Below are 18,690 nucleotides of genomic sequence, written 5' to 3'. Positions count from 1 at the left end.
ACTGTGGACAAGAGTCAAGGGTTTCTGCCTCCAAGTATGTTAGCACCTATGTAACCCAAACAAACAGGGACTCCTAAACAGAGAAGCATCTGCATCTGAGGATGCTGACAACTAGAGTCTGGTAATCAGAAAAGGTCTTGCTGGGAAATGACCTGCCTAAGCAGAGTTGGAGGAGGTCAGGGAGTCAGGTACGCACAGATCCCTAGGCCTGGCTTAGGCCTTTACCTTGCTAACAAGTATAGGTCAGCAGCAAGGGAGGCTTGAGGTTGGCAGTAACTGCCATCACAGGCAGGGCTGTGTGTCTGGTCCCCAACACCCAACGTCCTCTCTCCACAAGGCAGCCCTGACAGTATCCTTGGCTGGCCTTATCTGTGCTTCTCTCTCTCTCTCTCTCTCTCTCTCTCTCTCTCTCTCTCTCTCTCTCTCTTCTCTCTGTCTGTCTCTCTGCCTCTCTGTCTCTCTGCCCCCCACCCCCTCTCTCTCAGGTAGGCAAGAAACTGAGAAGAGGCTGGCCTGCTCAGGAGAAAGGACTGGGGCAGGTAGGTTATTCTAGGGCTCTAGTCCCATAAGGCTCAAAGAGTGAACAATGGTTCTGAATGTAGAGATAGAATGAGAGTCAGTAAGATCAAGGGCTGGCAGGCCTGGGCTCAGCTGAGCTGTGGGTGAAGGGCAGCTCTCTTTGCCCCTCTTCATGCACTGACCAGTTGAGCTTCTGATAGGCCTTAGCACGGGCTTGCTATTGCAGGTCGGTGTGGTGTCAGAAGCCCAAATGAAATGTTCTGCTGGAGGAAGAGCTCCAGCTTGGTTGTATCTCCAAGTTCCTCTCTAACTGGGCGGGGATTCATGGATAAGTAGCTAGCTATCTACCTGTGACAATCTGCAGTGCTAAATATAATCCTGCCTACACACAACCAAAAAGCAAAGCTAGAATATGGATTCACCAAATCTGTCACTTGGCCCTTTGTAGCTGTGACAGGGGAGACTGCTGCTCTGGTCTGTCTATAGGAAGAGGAGCTATAGGAGGTGCTGTGAGAGCGGGCCTGCTGGCCTCTCTCCCTGGAGCCCCTGGCTGCCCTTGCACACACTGTGTTCCCAGTTCAGCAACACGCCCACTGGGCCTGGGCCTCATCAAGTCTCAGTTCTAATTCCCAAGTATTTCCCCATTTGTTTTGGTGCTAGGGGCTGAGCCAGGACTTTCTGCAGTGACGCACACACTCTACCACTGAGCTACACTTTTGCTGCCCCTCCCGCCCCAATCCTTAGCTCTTAAACAAAAATGTATTCTGGTCTAATGTTGAGGGCAGACTGGCATTTGTTTTCAAGAGAAATATATTTTCTTCACAGCAGGAAGAAAAGCGAAATGCTGGACTTGGGTTTCCTGGGAAGGGGCGGCCCTCCAGGAGCTCTAGCCTGGTCTACAAAGTAGAGTAACCACTAGCAAGTGAATCTCGGTTTGTGTATGTGTGTGTGTGTGTGTGTGTGTGTGTGTGTGTGTGTGTGTGTACAGACACAAGTGAATCTGTAAGCCAGAGAGTACTATTCCTCAGTTGCTTTTCTACCTTACCTTTTGAGAAAAGGTCTCTCACTGAACTTGGTACTTACCAGTTTGATTAAACTGGCTGACCAGTAAGCCCCAAGCATCATTCTGTCTCCCCTCCCCTGAACTGGGACTGTATATAGCACTGTGCTTGGTTTTTTACATCAGTGCTGGGGATTCAAACTCAGAACCTCATGGCTGCATGGCAAGCGCTTGACCAACTGAGCCCCCTTCCCAGCCCTGGACACAGATTTCTACTAAGCAAATGACTGACTCCCTACATGGACGTGTGCACGCTGTGCGTGCACACACACAGCTCCACTTGCAAGCTTATATTCACTCAAAGGCCAGTGTCTAAGTGTCTAAAGTAAGCATGAATTTTTTTTTTAAACAAAAGCTGTCAAAATTAAGGGGCATGTTTATATACCTTGGTAAATTTTCCATTTGTGTACATACACTTAAGGCCTGAATCAGAAACTTTATCATGGTCAACAATGTTCTCATTTCTTGAGAAACAAAAACCAAAATGCCCTGCCAGGTTTGATTTCATTTTAAATTCTGACCACTTGAGTCAGCAGCAGACCCATGAATGACTGGAACTCTAATCCTTTCCTGGATAAAGGCCCCTTTCAAAACCCAACTTGGGCTTTGGTTAAAATTCTTCCTGCCTCATTTCAGCTTGCAAAGTCCCACTGAGCTCAGGCTCAAGACTGCTGGACTAGGTCTGAGGGTATGAGAAGAAAAGTGGTGGCCTGGCCTGTAGCTGGAAGACCTGAGCCGTCTGGTCTGGGAGGGCTGATGGCCATGGAGATAAGACTTCAGCCTTTCAGGGCAAAAAGGTAAGTGGGTTTTGGGAAAAGTGAGAGGAGCTGCCGGAAAGAGCCTTGGTCACAGGAAGCATCTAGGCAGTAGGAACTAAGGGCAGGGTGACAAAGACAGACAAAAAGGTAAGGCGGGGCTGTGTGGCTAAGACCAAGGGAGGCCAAAGACCTCCAGAGAGAGTGCAGTGGGGAGAAGGAGCTAAGAGAAAACTTGTAACTGGAAATTCAAAACGGAGGAGTCTAGCCAAAGGCCCTTGCTGTTTCTGAGACCCAAGAGCCTGCTGGATAGGCCCCAGTTCAGTAAGGGTTCATTTGCCAAAAGACCTGATTGAGCTGCAGTCAAAGTCATAAAACCCCAGAGCATCTCATAGCTAACTATACTTGTTTATCTGCCATCCATTCTCAGGAACTCCTTGGCTGTAGGATGTAACAGAGAGCCTCTGCCAACCTCTCCAGCCGTGAAAACTGCCAGTTTCCATATTCCAGTTGAACAGAGTAATGGCTCCTAAAGATTCCCATGTTCTATTTCCTGGAACTTGAGAATGGGGAATCTTCAAATGGGACTTCACAAGTGTGATTAACTTAAAAATTTTTAAGATTGCTAAAGTAGGTCCAATATAATTAGAAGAAATCGTTAAGAGTAGAAGATTAAGGCAGAGGGCAGAAGGTCAGAGAAAGGGCAAACCTTCCATGGTTGGCTCTGAAGTCAGGAGGAGTAGACTATAGGATCCAGGCAAGGAAAGAGGCCAGGTTCTCTCCTAGAGCTCTCAGAAAGGAACCATGGTAGGATTTAAGCCTAGTGAGGCTCACACTGCTCTTGGCACCTCAGAGCTGTAGGGCACCCAATTTTGCATAAATGTGATAGACCAGGCCCCAGAATCCAACACATACCACCTGGTGCTCTGGACTGGACCAATGTCACTAGCCACATAGCCTTGAGACTTGATTTTGGGTGGCTCTCTGCTTGTAGGACCTCAGTTGGACTGCCTGTCTGGTAAACAATCATTAGAATATATTGGATTCAACAATTCAGGCTCTCAATCAGTTCTTGTTCCCTTTCCTGGCAAAGGCTCAACACATTCTTCCCCATCATTATTGGAGCATCCAAACCCATCTTAGGTATCTTTGCTGGATACCACCAGCTGCCTAAAGGAGAGTTGGGTTGAGCTACTACTTAGCCAATGATGGATGAGTGGCTCTTTAGTGCATGAGCAGAGGATGGGGCGGGGGCGTCCTAGTCCAGCGCTCTGAGTCCAAGTGCTGTGCTGATTTGTGTTGAGTACTGCCTCCCCTCTCCAAGAGGCTAGGGCTATCCACCACAGCACAGCATGCCACTGAGCAGGCCACTGAGCCTTGAGCTTCTCTGTCTTAGCATACTCATTTGTAAAAGGTGAGGATTACAGGAATTGCCTGGCCAGCTTGTGAGGAATCAAGGCATTAAGCTGTCTGAAACACTGCTAGCAGTGGCACTAGGAAAATGTCACTAGGTAGTATTTGTGATCATTACTGGTTCACACAGCAACATGAGAGAAAAGGAAGCAGCTGAAGCCAGGGGACTGGGAGACCTCAGAAAATACCAGTAATAGGGCCACATAAATCTAGATCAAAATCTCCTGCTGTGTACTTCTTGAGGCTCACATTTCTGCCTCTGACTTCTATGAGAGTCTAGTATAGGGGATCAGAGGAGGGAGACACCAAGGGAAGCAGACAGGAAAAAGTTGTAGGCTCTTCACCAGGCTCCCTGCATTGGAGAATGCAAAGCAGAGCTGGGACAGAAGTGAGTTTTGTGAGAAGCCACCTAAAGGCTAAAGATTAACAAGAGTCATTTAAATGACATGCTTTATTTCCTGGCTTTGCACAGCTCTGGAAAACCCCGACTGCATTTAGAAAAATGCAAACATACTATAAAATGCAAAGGGCTGACTCTGGCAATGAAAAGAAGATGAATGCCAGAGATAACCTGGATGTATCAAGATGAAGATCCAGGGAATTGTGGGTAGGTGTGTTCTGCATGATGATTTGACAGGGAGGAGAAGAAAGGTTTGTCTAAGCTAGGATACAAAATGATAGTCTCCAAGGAGAGAGTGGGAGGTAGACTGAAAGAGAGGAGGGGGACTTTTCTTAATTATAAGCAAATGATTTGGAGAAGCTATGAGAACCAGGAGAGGCCAACTCAGGCCTTCCAATTGTTGAAATCTCCCTAATCTGGTTGTTTGACTCTGGCCTGGATAGTCTGTTAGCTCCTGGAGCATTTTCATGACTGTGTCTGAAACTGAGCAGACTGTTTTCAGGAGTGTCACTGGCTCAGAAGGCAGATGAGTTAGGGACAGGCTGGGTTTCCATGCTGCAGACAGCTGTGAATTGTGGAAGGAACCTCATGTAGAGCCAGGTCAACTGATTTTAACCAAAGCAAAGCACAGCTTGCCTGAGGACTCATGTATGGGGGCTACAGGGCTCTCTGGAGTCAGCACTGGCTAAGGGCTCACATATGGGACCAGGGGTCTGAGCAGGAAGCTTGGGGAAGAGTAACTAACCCATCTCCAAAACTCTTCTCTGTCAGAAAAGGCACTTGAGGCCTCTGGTGAGGCTAGTGGACTTGATCATGACAGGCAAGCTGTGTGGTTACTTTATACAAACCCACATGCACACAGCAGTCACAACAGGGGAGAGAGAAAGAAATGACTGACTAGCCGTTCATACTCAATCAGAGCAGCAGGACAGTAGAAGCATGCCTTTTCCTACCTCTCCTAGTGTCCCCTCCCAGTGCTCAGGGCTTCTTCCAGGAAGAGAAAGCCAAGCTGCAGCCACCATGAAAGCCCGCCCCTCCTTTGAGGAGTGCTTAGGGATAGAGGGACTACTGCAGTCCTGTGGTTAGGACTGACAAACTCATTGAGATCCATCACACAGTCAGGAGTTAGAGGACCTTCCTCATCCTGAAAGGCAGTCTCAGGAGCTAGACAGACACAGCTGCTGCCTCATGCCCAGAGTCACTTCTCTGCTGACATGTGGATGATTGGCAAGTGGACAAGTACAGCTTCCAGAGGGAAGTGGAATTCATAGAGTAGGGAAGACTAAGTGCTGAGTTCCAGAAACTTCCTCATTCTGCCTGATACCATGGTTCTCAATACTGGTTATGTGATGGAATCCTCTAGAAGGCATTCAGATGTCAGGCTTTGTTCCAGAGCAAATGGAAGAGGCTTGGCTCCAAGCTATGAAGTTACAGGTGGTGTTAAGAACCAGCTCTGGCTAAGGATCCCCCGCAGCTATGTCTAACTCAGAACTGCTACCCTCCCTCCACCTGCCCTACCCTGGCTGACAGGTCAGGGGTGGACTCCATGCTCCACAGCAGCTCTACACACTAGGATATTGTGGAAAACCAACAGTTACTTCTATTCCAGGCAAATAAAAGTAGAAATGACAATTTAAGCATTGAAGTATTCCAAGCTCAGTAGTCTGTATATTTCTCTTGCTCTCGATTCTCAGACATGGTTTCATGTCATAATCATCCTGTCACCTTGTCCCAAGTTCTGAGGGTACACTCAGAGAAAGCTGTTGGGTGCAGCATGGCTTTCTCTTCCTGGAAGCAGCCCTGAATACTGAGTGGGGACACTCAGGAGAGGCAGGAGGATGGGGACTGACCACAGAGGTCAGGAGAGGCAGGAGGATGGCTTTGTGCACCCTAGACATCCTACCACCTGAGCTCCAGCTCTGTAGATACTTCTTTAAGAGGTAGTAGAGCAAGAACATTTGATATTCTCTTGAAAACTTGGTCCAGACCACCTACTATGTTTGCTACATGTTACACTGGTCACTGTGACATCAGAGAGCCTCACCCGGGAGTCTTTAAGTCTTGTGAGGGGCAATCATTCTTTGCTCTTTAACAGAGATTCTAATAGCTATTCCATGGTATTCTAGTGTTCTCCCCCCTCCCCCCCCAACCACTTGGTATGTATTTAGGATCCTGGCAGGCAACACTTCTAAGTACTTTGCCTAATCTAAATAGAAGCCATCTTCTAAGAAGAATACAGGAGGAGGGAGCAGTCTGACTCCTCCAATCTGTTCTTCCCAGTGGGGCTGGAGTGGGCTAGGAGAATGAAGACAGGCCAAAGCAAACTCGGGCCAGTCAGCAAGCTAGATGCTGGGGAAAGTGGCAGGTGGCTTCCCCAGTAGGGCAAGGCATGTGGAGGCGGCCCTCTTCTGACTTAAAGGTCATGGTATATGTTGCTGTTTCATTATCCCCAGAGATTTGTTTTGGGTGTTTCGTGGTTTATGAGATATCAGGGCTAGAAGCCAGTCCTCCTTCCTGAGGCAAGGGGTAGTCACTAGACCTTGTACAATCCTTCTCTTGTTGGGCCAGATCAGAGAGGTAGGCCACATAGCAGGCAGAGGCAACCACAGGGTCTAGAGTCCTGTGTGGGCATTGAGCAGGCCAATGCCAGGGATGTCTTGAAACTTAACACTAACTAATCCTCAATCAGGGTTTCCTATAGATTCCTATTTCCAATGGTAGCTCTCACTACTGTGACTTTCTCCAGTCAGCCAGATGGTGTCAAGGAGGCTGGCTTCAGTGGTCATCAATACAAGGCAGAATGTGGCTCAAGGGCCAGCATCACAGAACTGTGGATGTCAAGGCAGCATTATAAAGAACAGGGTGCTAAAAGTGTAGATAAGGGCTCCAAGACAGGAAGCCAGTGAGCATAAAAGCTGCTATCTGCTGTGGGGAAGTAAAGGAACTGCTCCCTCAAAGGTCTGTGTTCTGAGTCACAGTAAATGTGGGGGAGCTGCAGGTAGTAAGAAGGGTTAGACACTAGGATACCATGAAATAGCTCAACCGCTCCATTTCCTGAGTATTTTGGTGTGGAGATGAGAGACAGAGAGAGGAGGGAAGGCTACTCAGAGATTTCAGTCTAAACAAGGAGAGCCTGCAAAGGGTTTTATGGGGAGATGGGCTTTGGAAAGACCTGAGGCCAGCTTTCTGGCCTGTCAAGTCTGAGGGCTTCTTGGCTGATGCCTCTGGACTGGGCTCAATGAGGCCATATCAGGTCTGCTCAATTCTGACAGGCAACATATTACCCTCCTGCAGCCTCCACAGAAGCTGAGCCACAGGAGTCTGAGGTGGAAAGGTCGTGGAATATGCCTTAGGATGCCATGACAGGCACTAGAGACAGAGGGATATGGCCCTGCCAGTGCAAGTGTCCAGAACCTACACAGCTCCCAGGCTTCACTGGCCTCAGATGCCATGGTTCTTTGGGCATCTTGTGTTTGAGAAGCCAGTTGTGGCTCGTGTTCAAATGCACAAGACAGATAGGGTTTTGGAAAACAGCTTCAAGCTGCAGAGTGTCTTCTGTAGAAACAATGATTTTACAGAGAAAGAAGAGCAGAATCCTGAAGCCAGCCTCCCTGAGGCAGTGCCTCCTCCCATGCACAGGCTGTCATCTGGAAAGCCTGCATCCTTCTACCTTTTGTCTTGGTCAGAATTGTCCTAGGCCCTCTTCAATCCATAGCCAACCAAAGAGGGCACAGTCGTTAGGCGACCTTGTGATCTCAGCAGAACATGTCTCTCTAATGTAGCTCAATTATGATTGTAAGTTTATAAAACAGGGAAAGATTACAGGAATATACATTAAACCACATCAATGAGTGCTACTGAGAGAAAAAAAACGGTCCAGCAGACAGGTACCAATCAAATAATCAATACGCAGGAAACAGCTACATTACCCTGTTTTAAAAGAACCAAATAATGCTGCAATTGGATTTACTTAGAAATTTTCCACTTGAACAAAACTGACAGCTGTATTATAATCGCATTTCCAGTCAGTTTATAAGATACAAATTTCATTTCTCCATATTTCGACTTCATTTCTGAAAAGCGGCCAGCAACATTATTCATCAAGTATAAGGAGGAGAAGCCTAATTCATAGAGAGGGAAATGGTGCTAATCCTGGGTCTCTTCTTCCTCAGAGGATGGGCTTAATTCAAATCTGTTTTCCTTCTCCTCACCTACCCAGTTCAGAGGCTCAGTTTCAGAGCACAGTAAAAATGAAGGAAAAGGGGGACGAACGGAGTGAGGGCAGGAAGTTAAAAGAAGAATGAGAGAGAGTGGAAAGAGAAAAATATTGATTTTAGCCCTCAGAAAAGCAAAATGGTTTGGGGCCACTCAACTGCTAAAATAGAAACAATCCACATTTTTAAAGAAGCTATCATGGAGGGTATAAGATTCTTAAGATATTTCACTTAGATTGGCATATGTGCCAACTAGGAACCTTACTGTTCTATAATGTATATAGCTAGGACCAGATGTCAGTCCATAACTTGCCATCCATTGGCTCCAAATGACAGGCAGCCTTTGAAGATGCTACTGTTGTGTTAATGAAACTCTCATGCTTTTACATAATTTAAACTGCTGCTAAAGCCTGAGTTGGCACAATCCCACAAGCCTTTCTGAGAGCCTATAGTGTGATAGGCGATGTGCATGCCCCCAGGAGATACCAACTAAGCAGGATGTGCAAATTCATCTGAGGTGTGCTTAAGGAGTGGGGCTAGATGCTGATTCAGGAGCAGAGGAGAGATTGGCAGTCAGCCCCCACACAGCATGTTGTCAGGTAGACTCAGACATGTCACAACACGGGCAGGGGAGGCACAGGGAAATCTTGGGGCCAGTGTCACATGACAGACTTGCATAGGGAAGAGGTGCAGAGGCCTGACTGGGGAGGTGAAGGGTCCAGCTGCGAGGCTGTAGTAAGCTTCTGATCATGCGATGGGAAGGGAAGGCTCAGAACAACTCAGGTCCGTCTGTTGTGCTGGGTGATAGGCAGGGACACACACTAGCGTCCTTTACCAAAAGAGAGCCTGTGTGGGCTGTGCTTTTTTTTTAAACAAGCAAGAGTAGGCCAGGGAGGGTGGGCCTAAGAGCCACCAAACCACAGTCCCCTAGCTGCTGTGTACACATGCCTCTTGAGTCTCATGTTAGCAATGTCACTACTTTGGTCTGACACTGAATAAATGACTCTTCTGGGGCTGCAGCCTGGGGGACTGACCTAAGCTCCCCTCTATGGTTTTGGTGGTTCTGTTCCAATCAGCAGGTACTCTCCTTCCTGGAACATCTAGCTAACAAGCCTGTATGGCTTCTGCCATTGTCCAGTGTGTGCCTTTGACAGGGACACTCATGACACCATGTTTTCTCAGACCCCTAGAGAGGCTCTTCTAGAGAGCAAGGAATTTACTTCAGCTCTCGACATTGGATTTGATCTTTGCTACTTTCCTTTGTGGGCTGTTATTGTTATTGTTCCCACTCTTTCTACCCTCCACCCCATTTCATCCCATCTCTAGCTAGGAGAGGAAGAAGGATAGAGGGGAGAGAGAAATAGATTCCGGAATCTAATTTCTTTCCTTTTGTTTCTTCTTTAAGCACGACTACTATCAAAGCACAACCAACCCCCCGCCCCCACAATGACCACCAATCCTGTCTTGGGGCTCTGGCATTATATATTCTCTGAGAAGTTTCCTCGATTCCAAATGTCACACAACCGCAGAAACTATCTGCAGCTGGCAAAACCATGCTTCTGCCAGAGCACGAGGCAAACCATGGTCAGCTGCTGCAGAGAGTCCAAGCAGCCCCACACTCCTACACCTGGGATTAAAATGAAAACATATTCTTAAAATAGTTCTGTGTTTTTTAAAGAAACCAAAATTCCAGAATTCTCACTACACAGGATATAGCCAGGACATGAATGCTCACTGGTTTGTTCCCAGAGTCTGTGCCCATTGCATGCCGTGCTGAGGATTTCCAATGAAATTTCTCTTTTAGCCTACAGAATCCAGAAGCAGGCACTGTTAAACTCAGTTTATCAAGGAGGAAAAGGTTCATAGGTGTGAACTAATTTGCCCAGCATCCCACAGCTAGAACACTGCCCTAGGCGCTCCTAAATCTCAAGGCCCTGGTTTCTGAATTCAGTATACACTGTTTATTAAATGGTAAAACCTCAGAGGACGGATGCCATCTTACCACTCTCTTACATTCTTATTTTAAAAATTTTTGAACTTATAGAAAAATGTAAAGATGGCTACGATAAACACACGTGTGCCTGTCGCTTATTCGCCGGGTGGAGCACTTGGCTGTGCCTCTGCTCTCATGTTCTCAACAGCATACACTGCTGCTTTCTGAGTCACTCCAGAGCAGTACTTACTCCTAAACACATGGAGTTTTCTCACTGAGGACAAGGACACACTCCCACACAACCATAAGGCCATCATCACATCCAGGAAACATAATGTTGATTCCAGTCACCTTATACAATCACAGCTTCTCTTGAAGGTTTCAAGACCTAGTTGCCAGAAAGGGATCCTTTATTTAAAGCTACATTTTAAAGATTTTAAAAAATATTTTCCAATTATATGTAGGTGTGTCTCTGCATGGGGCATGTGCATGTGAGTGCAGATGCCCTGAGGCCAGAGGCATGCAATCCCTGGAGCCAGAGTCACACACAGTTGGGAGGCACCTGGTATGAGTACTGGGAATGGAACTTAGGTCCAAGAGTAGTGTGAGCTCTTAACCAACGAGCCATCACTCCAGCCCACTTTACAATTTTCTTAATCCACTATGTACGGTGATGGCTGCAATACCAGGTGTCTTTGGTTGCAAGAATCTAAGAACAGTATCCCTGTATCAATCCCTTTTGTGGTGTCATCTTCTGTGATACTTTATTTACTTTGTGGGCCAGGGCTGACCTTGAACTAACAATCTTGCCTTAGCTTCTTGAGTCATTGCGATCATGTGACACCACACTTTCACTATCATATTCATTTATTGTTTTGTGGTACTGGGGCCTGAATCTAGGACCTCACATGCTAAGCAATCATTCTCATTTTTAATAAGGTTATTTTGAACATTAAATTAATTAACTTTTGCAGTTTTAAGAATGAAATTGGGAACCTTATACATACTAGGCAAATGCTGCTGCTACCTTCCAGAACACTGCCACCCTCTGCCTTTCACTGTGCTTACTGTCTGTGTTATTTTTTCATTTTCACCAGTATGAAGCACATGATCATGCCTGGGTCATCAGTAAAATAAGTGAACAGAGAATTTTCGAGAACTGACAGAATTGCAAAATGGTCATTGGTTTTGCAAGACAAATCAATGCGTTCACATTTTCACAGACTTATAATCAAACCACATAACCTGCTTGGGGAGCTTCTTGATACGTTTTCTGGAAATGAATCTCCAGGCCATCAGACAAGTCCAGTCAGGCATGCTCACTGGACTTAAGAGCTCTCTGCAAGTGGACAGAGAAAACAGCAGAGGGGGAACTGTTAAAACATGGCAGGGTGGAGGGGCACTGGATGGGACCTTCTGCTGAAACATGGCAGGGTGGAGGGGCACTGGATGGGACCTTCTGCTGAAACATGGCAGGGTGGAGGGGCACAGGATGAGCCCCTCTGCTAGGTCTTTCATGACATTCCCAGAAGGCTAGGGCATAGCTCAGTGGTCGAATACTTGCCTCTATTGTGCAAGGCTCAGGGTTCAATACCCAGCATTACAAAAAAAAAAAAAAAAACCCATCATAGTTACACTCTTATCCATCAGTAAACAAAAATAAAAAGAGGATCTCAGACACAAATCAAGAATCTGAGGATGGTGTAACACATGAGCTTCACTGGGCCTTTACATGGTTGTTTGGGAAACAAGTTAGGCTTGGGGTAGGGTGCTGATTTTGGAATGAACCAGCTCTGTCTAAAGAGGAGCAGGAGACAGCTGGTGCCAAAGGTGCTAGACTTTGAGGGTCACCAAGGCTCTGCTTGTTGTTCAGAGTGGGATGGAAGGCCAGAGTCTGACTTTTGTTTTGACAGGCAGCCATTACACACAGAGAAGAACTGCAGGCCCCAAATGACATGACAAGAGGTGGACTGAAGCAATCCAGGTGAAAGACAAGAGCTGGAGTGGAGCAGAGGGAGGTAAGTGACCATCGACATTGGCAGGAAGAGCTGGAGGCACTGACCAATGCATGTGGATCATGAGGGGGTGGGGGCAGTGCAAGGCAGCAATCAGCAAGACAGCACTGTGAACGACTTAGACAAAAAGGCTACAGGCTGTCTCTGTAGGAAGATGGATCCAGGTGCTCTGCAGGAATGCTGCTGGAAACAGGGCTTAGGAGATGGTCATAGTTGGGGACATGAGCTGGGGACAAGGGTGTCCACACACAAAAAGGGGTGGCAACAGCTTTCTGGTGGGAAGATACAGACTCCACATGGACAGATCCTCTGAGACTCCAAAGGAACAGGAAGTTAGGTTTCTACAGTGAAATATTCTGCCTTTGAAATGTTGGTAGCTAACATGAACTTTTCTTGTTAACATTTTACCAGTTGTCAAACTATATTAGTAGGTCTGTCTAACTAAAGCCTAGCAGTCTGCAATCTCTATAGCACCTTTTTAATATCTTGCAGAAGTGAACATCATGGTTCTCACTTTACCTCTGAGGGATCTGAGGCTCCAAGAGCAGAATCAATCTGCTTTAAGGCCATATGGCTGGGAGGGAGCAGAGAAGGACTTGTCTGCATTGTCCTGGGACCCGAGGTTTCTTCTATACTGCCAGTCACCTCCCTTCTACAAGCAGATCCTGGGCTAGAAGCATCCAGGAGGGATCGGAGTAGGACCAAAGCAGCCTGCTGGGCCAAGACATGAGGGTGAATAAAACAGTCCCCCCTGTGCGGGTCCAGAGAACAAACTGGATCTAATGAGACTGGCATTTATACAATAATGCACCTCTATACCCAGATCACAGAAAAGCAGGGTGTAAGGACACTTCTGCTGGGGCACCAACATGTGAGCCACAAGTGGACAGCATCTTGCAGATCTCAGTTCTGGGTTTTTCAGGAAAGTTCTGTGGGCTCGGCCTCCCTGTTGTACTTTTTGACCCAAACACCAACTCTGAGGCCAGAGAGGCTTCGTGAGACACCATCAAGTCAGCCAGCTTTATAAAACCTTGCTGTATTACTCGAGGAAAAACCCTATTCTTGCTTTGCCCACAGGGCTTCCGAGGCTTCCTCTCCAGCCTCTCTCTCTATGGCTGCTGGATCCTTTGCTGTGCCCATATCCACATGCAGCTCCAGCCAGAGCAGCTGACACCTGCTCTCAAAGCACTTGGCACAGCAACCATCTAACGTGTGTTTTGTGATGCTGTGGTGGGCAGTTACCTGCTCCTGAGTCTGGGAGCTTGGAAAGCCTGCTGTGTGCTCATATGTCTGCTCCTCCACCTAGTAAGGCACAGCACAGAGGTGATTCCTAGATAGTCTCCCTTTCTCTGACTACACTCTATTTTCCTGGTATTTACAATAGCCTTTTATGGAATGACAATTAATAAGTGCTTCTGAATTAAAACAAATAACACCCCCCAAGACAGATACTCTCCATATTGCCCAGGCTAGTTTTGACTTCTTGGGTTTAAGCCATCTTCCTGTCTCAGCATTCCAAGCAGCTAGGATGAGATGCACACTACTGTGCCCATAGTGCTTTGTTTAAAAAAAAAAAAAATCTGTCTTGGCTTAAAAACAAAAAGTTTGCTATCCTATCCTCCAAGGCTCAGTCTTGTACTGTTTTGTTGTGATGCTGCCTTAGATCATGGAACCCTAGAGTCTGTAGGAGGATACTTTCCAGCCCCCAGACTGGGGAACATGAGGAGCCTTGCACTTCAGGGCTGAGGTCTGCATGCTCAGACCTGTCTTTTGAGGCTCTAACAAGCTGCTACAGGGCTCCACCAGCTGAAGATGGAAGTTTCTCAGTGACTGACGGTGGTTCTGTACAACCCGAGCCCCACAGAACAGGATCTAGGCTCCAGGTCTCCTTTACTCTGAAGTCTTCAGAGCCAGTACAGAACCACAGCGGCTGTGGGGGGCTGAGGTGGTGTCCTAATTGCCACACATGCCTCTCTGGGCTCCCTCACTGTGGATCTCATCTGCTGCAGGGACCTGTCCCCTCTACAGAACCTGCCTGTCCTGATGACCTGCTGAGTCACTAGATACCAGAACCTGCCATGTGGACTGCCCTAAGCTACAGCCCCCGAGTCAATCTATATCTCTGCCAGTCACTCACAAAACACTGACCCTGAATGTGAGCCACCTAGGACGTCTGTGTCACTGGCATGTCTGGGAGATGTCTCCCTCCTAAGTAGCCTCCCTGCCACTGTCATTGTGCCAGCATTGCTCTCTGAGCATGTCCTAGTGTCACATAGTCAGACTCCAGCTTCTAGTACAGTACCTGACATATAGCTTATACTCAATAACACCTGGAAGGAAAATCAATCAGATTTTCACTGAATGGACTTCATGGATGAATTTTAAAAGTCAGAATACACTGGGTGCAGTGGCTCAAACCTATCATCCTAGCACTTAGTATCTAAGACCGAGGAGCTGCCTGGAGTTCAGAGGCCAGCTGTGATTACAAGTGATTACAACCAAGGCCACCTTGAGTTACTGAACGAGACCCTGTTTCACATAAACAAAAAAGTGAGAATGTAAGTTGGTGTACGGCATATACTACTGTGGTTGTAGGTCACAGCAGTTGGCTTCTGGCTCTACCAAGGGCTGCCTATGACATCAGGAAGGCAAGCTGAAAGCAGAGGCACACAGTTCCACTTCTAATTCCAAACAGCAACCTGTACCCTAGAGTCTTGGGGTTTGCAAAACAAGCAACTCATTCAACTAACAAGAATACTTCGAGTCCTTATTTGTTTGTTAGAGAGAGTTGGAAAAGCCATGACAATTAATGTGTGCTGGGTGCAGGCACACTGCAAAAGGCAAGACGTGGACAGACAATGGTGCGGCTGAGGCCTAGAGGTTGGTGAGCCAGAATACTATTCTCTGAATGAAAGCCTCTTTCCTTCTCTGTTCTCTCCCTCCTCCATTCAGCAGACACAGCAAACAGCTCATGACCTCTGCCCTATGCCAGCCTCCTATTTAGAACAAAGACAGGCTTCACTCAGAGCAGACCCAGAATGTGATCATAACTTTGCTGCACAGTGTGGAAGGCATCTTAATGTGATTCCTGCCATGCAGAACCAAAAACCTGGTACTGGTCAGCAGACTCTGTCTGGCTGCTAGTGCTCTCTAAGGCTGTGTTTCTTATCAGTAAAATGAGGTCAACAAATCCTTGTTCTGTCATGTTTGCTGCTGTGTAAAGTCAGCATTTCTTTAAGCCTACCAGACCTTATCATGGGAGATTAAAGTGCACCAATCCCAAACCTCTCTTTTTAGATCAGCTTCCGAGTTTGGCATAAAGACAGAAAGACACGAGGCTTCCAATCACTCAGCCACCATCCAGCCATTCCAGGGTCAGCATTATAGAAATCTGTGTACTTTGAAGTGTGATCATCTTCAAGATTACAAACACCAAAATAATTTTAAAACAACCAACCAAACCAACAGCAGCAGCAGCAGCAGCAGCAGCAGCAGCAGCAGCAGCAGCAGCAGCAGCAGCAGCAGCAAACAACATGGTAGAACCAGGTTTTAAAGTCCCTACTGCTCCAAGTTTTCTGAACATCATACTCTTTAGCAAAAGACATAATTTGCAATCAGGCTGGATAAAGCCAGCCAGCCATTACTTTCTTAATGGCCAACTACCATAAGGTTCAGTTAAGTGATCTCAACTAGCAACTAATCAATTAAAATTGATAAGTGAAATACTTTTAACCTTTATTTCAGCAGGGCCCTTCCTAGGGGAAGGAGAGATGGAATATGAATTCCCAGCATAAAATTTAATTCCATTTCACGGATGTAAAATTGAAGGGAGCTGTCTCCCTCTCTGCATGGATCTGATCAGAGAAAGCCTGGTCCTGATTCTCTCTGGCCAACTCGATCAATTCTAGCCTTACAGAAATCACTACAGCTGTTTCTCAGGGTGAAGGGTCAAAGGAGACAGGCAAAGAGGGTCATAATTTCTTTCTTTCTCTAACACAAGGAGAGATGAAAGCACAAACAGGAGAAGTGCCAGCAGAGGAGTAGGAGCCAGTGAGGTGTTCTTTTGCATCTTGGTCCCTCGGTGAGAGATGACACCCACACCGGGCAGTGAGGCGCCATGCAGGAGGCAGGATGCTCTGGTGTGCTGAGCCACTAGCTGCTCAGATTAGGGGTGTGGCTGTGGCTTTCATGCCGTCTTTTACCCAGCATTAAACAAGACTGGCTTCCCCTCTGCCTTTTTCCTCCTCTAATAGTAAGGATGGAGGCTGAAGCCTTGTACGCTAAAAAAGGCTTTCCAAGAGTCCTCTACCTGCAATACCTGCAACTACACCTTTTTTTAAAAACAGGGTTGGGAGGTTTCTTTGTGTAACCCTGGCTGTTTTAGGACTCAATCTGTAGATCAGACTGGCCTTGAACTCACAGAGATCTGCCTGCCTCTGCCTGGGATTAAAGGTGTGTCTCACTACCTCATAGCAACAATCCCATTTTACAGAGGGAAAAACAGAGGCTATGGTGCAGGAGAAAGAAAAAGTAGGGCAGAGCTGGCTTGAAAGCTAGCACTCAATGGTTGTTATGAGAGCTGGTTACACAGATGAAGTTTTGTCAGAATTCACTGAACTATATATATTGAAGGTTGGTAGAACTTATATATAAATCATGCCTCAGAAAGATGGTTTCAAACAGCTGGACTACAGAGCAGTCCCTGCTGCTTCTGTGTGCCTTGCCCACACCTCTCCTTCAAGATTATCCTCTTTGGGTCTCCCTTCTTACACTTAGTGTCCAGAGATAACCCTGTGTCCTTGGCAAAGGTTTCTGATATTCCTCTGACAATTGCATGGTTTGAGGAAAAGCTCCACTGTCCAATCCAGGCTACTGAAAGCCAACTCTGGACTTTTATAGTTATTTCTGTCACGGCTACTTAGCTGGGGCTGATGGTGGTCATCTTTCTACTAGATGGGGAGACAGGGAAGCAGAGACAAGAGATGGCCAGGGGCAGCTTTCCACTGACTGATGCAACATCCAGATTCAGCCTTGTTTACTCTTAGCCTAAAACTACTAGCCAGCTCCTTTCTTTTCCCACTGCCAGGATGGTTTAGCTTTTCTGTTTCTTAAAAGACTCCTAACATGGAGCTGGAGAGATGGCTAGGCAGTTAAGTAGGTTTGCTGCTCTTACAGAGGACCTAGCTTTGGTTCCCAGCATCCACATGGTGGCTCATGACTGTAACTCCAGGGGATCTGATGCCTCTGGCCTCCAGGACACCTGCATTCATCACTCCCCACACCTGTCTCCTGAACATACATAATTAAAAACAACAAAAATAGATCTTTTAAAAACAGACTCCTAATGCACCAGAATGTCTAACATACAGAAAGCCTGTGTCCTCAGTGTGCATTTGTAAATGGAGGGAAGAGAAAGCCATACAACTATGAGAAGGGCTCTGGGAATACCACAGTCTCTTTTAAATCTCAGTTATTCATTTGCCATGGAGACACATGCATGTGATCCCAGCACTTTTGAAATGAGGCAAGGCAATCTCAAGTTCAAGGCCAGCCTGGCCTATTCAGAGATACCCTGTCTCAAGAATAAAATAAAATAAAATAAAATAAAAATGTTTTATTTTGTCTTATGTTGCAGAGGGAATTCTGAAGCAATGAATGACAGTGTCCTTGTTGTTATTGTTGTTGTTTTTTTTTTTTTTTTTAAATCAACTTGACACTGGTATAGTCTTTTGAGAAGAGGGAATCTTAATTGAGAAAATGCTCTCAGAAGATGGGCCTGTGGTCATGCATATTGGGTATTCTCATGATTAATGGCTGAATTGGGAGGGCCAACCTCACTGTGGGTGATGCGGTGGCAGGTGGTCCTGGACTGTACAAAACCAGCAGGCTGAGCAAGCCATGAAGAACAAATAAGACAATGTGCAGCATTCCTCCACGGCAGCAGTCCCTGCCTTCAGGCTGCTGCCCTGACTTCTTTTGATGACAGACTGTGATGTGGAAGTGTAAGCTAAAGAAACCTAAGTAGGTTTAGGTCACGATGTTTTATCACAGCAATAGAAACCCTCTCTAAGACAATGATCAATAAATAGTTCAAGGTTATAGGCTGAGCACATGCTCTTCTGATTTCCAAAGCCTTCATTCTTACCTAAACACTGGTGATTTGCTTTTGGGTTTGTTGTGTCTTTTCATTTTGATGGCTTGTTTTTTATGGGCTTCCTTTTGGTATCAAGAGAAACTTTTTTCCACTGGACTCAGACAGAAACCTTTAATCCACAACACCAAAAAGGCCACTGCTGTCCTCATGTCAGTGAGGCCCACTCTCACTGGATCTTCTGCTGCCCAGCAGTGCCCTTCTGCATGGTCCTGCGTCAATGGCATTGC

At 46.6% G+C, this 18,690-nt stretch overlaps 1 protein-coding gene across 5 annotated transcripts in view; it reads right to left on the bottom strand.

Moving 5' to 3' along the window:
• Positions 1-18,690, bottom strand: part of Clec16a (C-type lectin domain containing 16A) — a 196,981-nt gene that overhangs the window by 80,782 nt on the left and 97,509 nt on the right. The gene's annotated exons all lie outside the window — the stretch shown is intronic.

Source organism: Arvicanthis niloticus, chromosome 6 (genome assembly GCF_011762505.2).
Source record: "Arvicanthis niloticus isolate mArvNil1 chromosome 6, mArvNil1.pat.X, whole genome shotgun sequence".
Taxonomy (NCBI): Eukaryota; Metazoa; Chordata; class Mammalia; order Rodentia; family Muridae; genus Arvicanthis; species Arvicanthis niloticus.
This window is presented reverse-complemented; position numbering and strand designations above follow the sequence as displayed.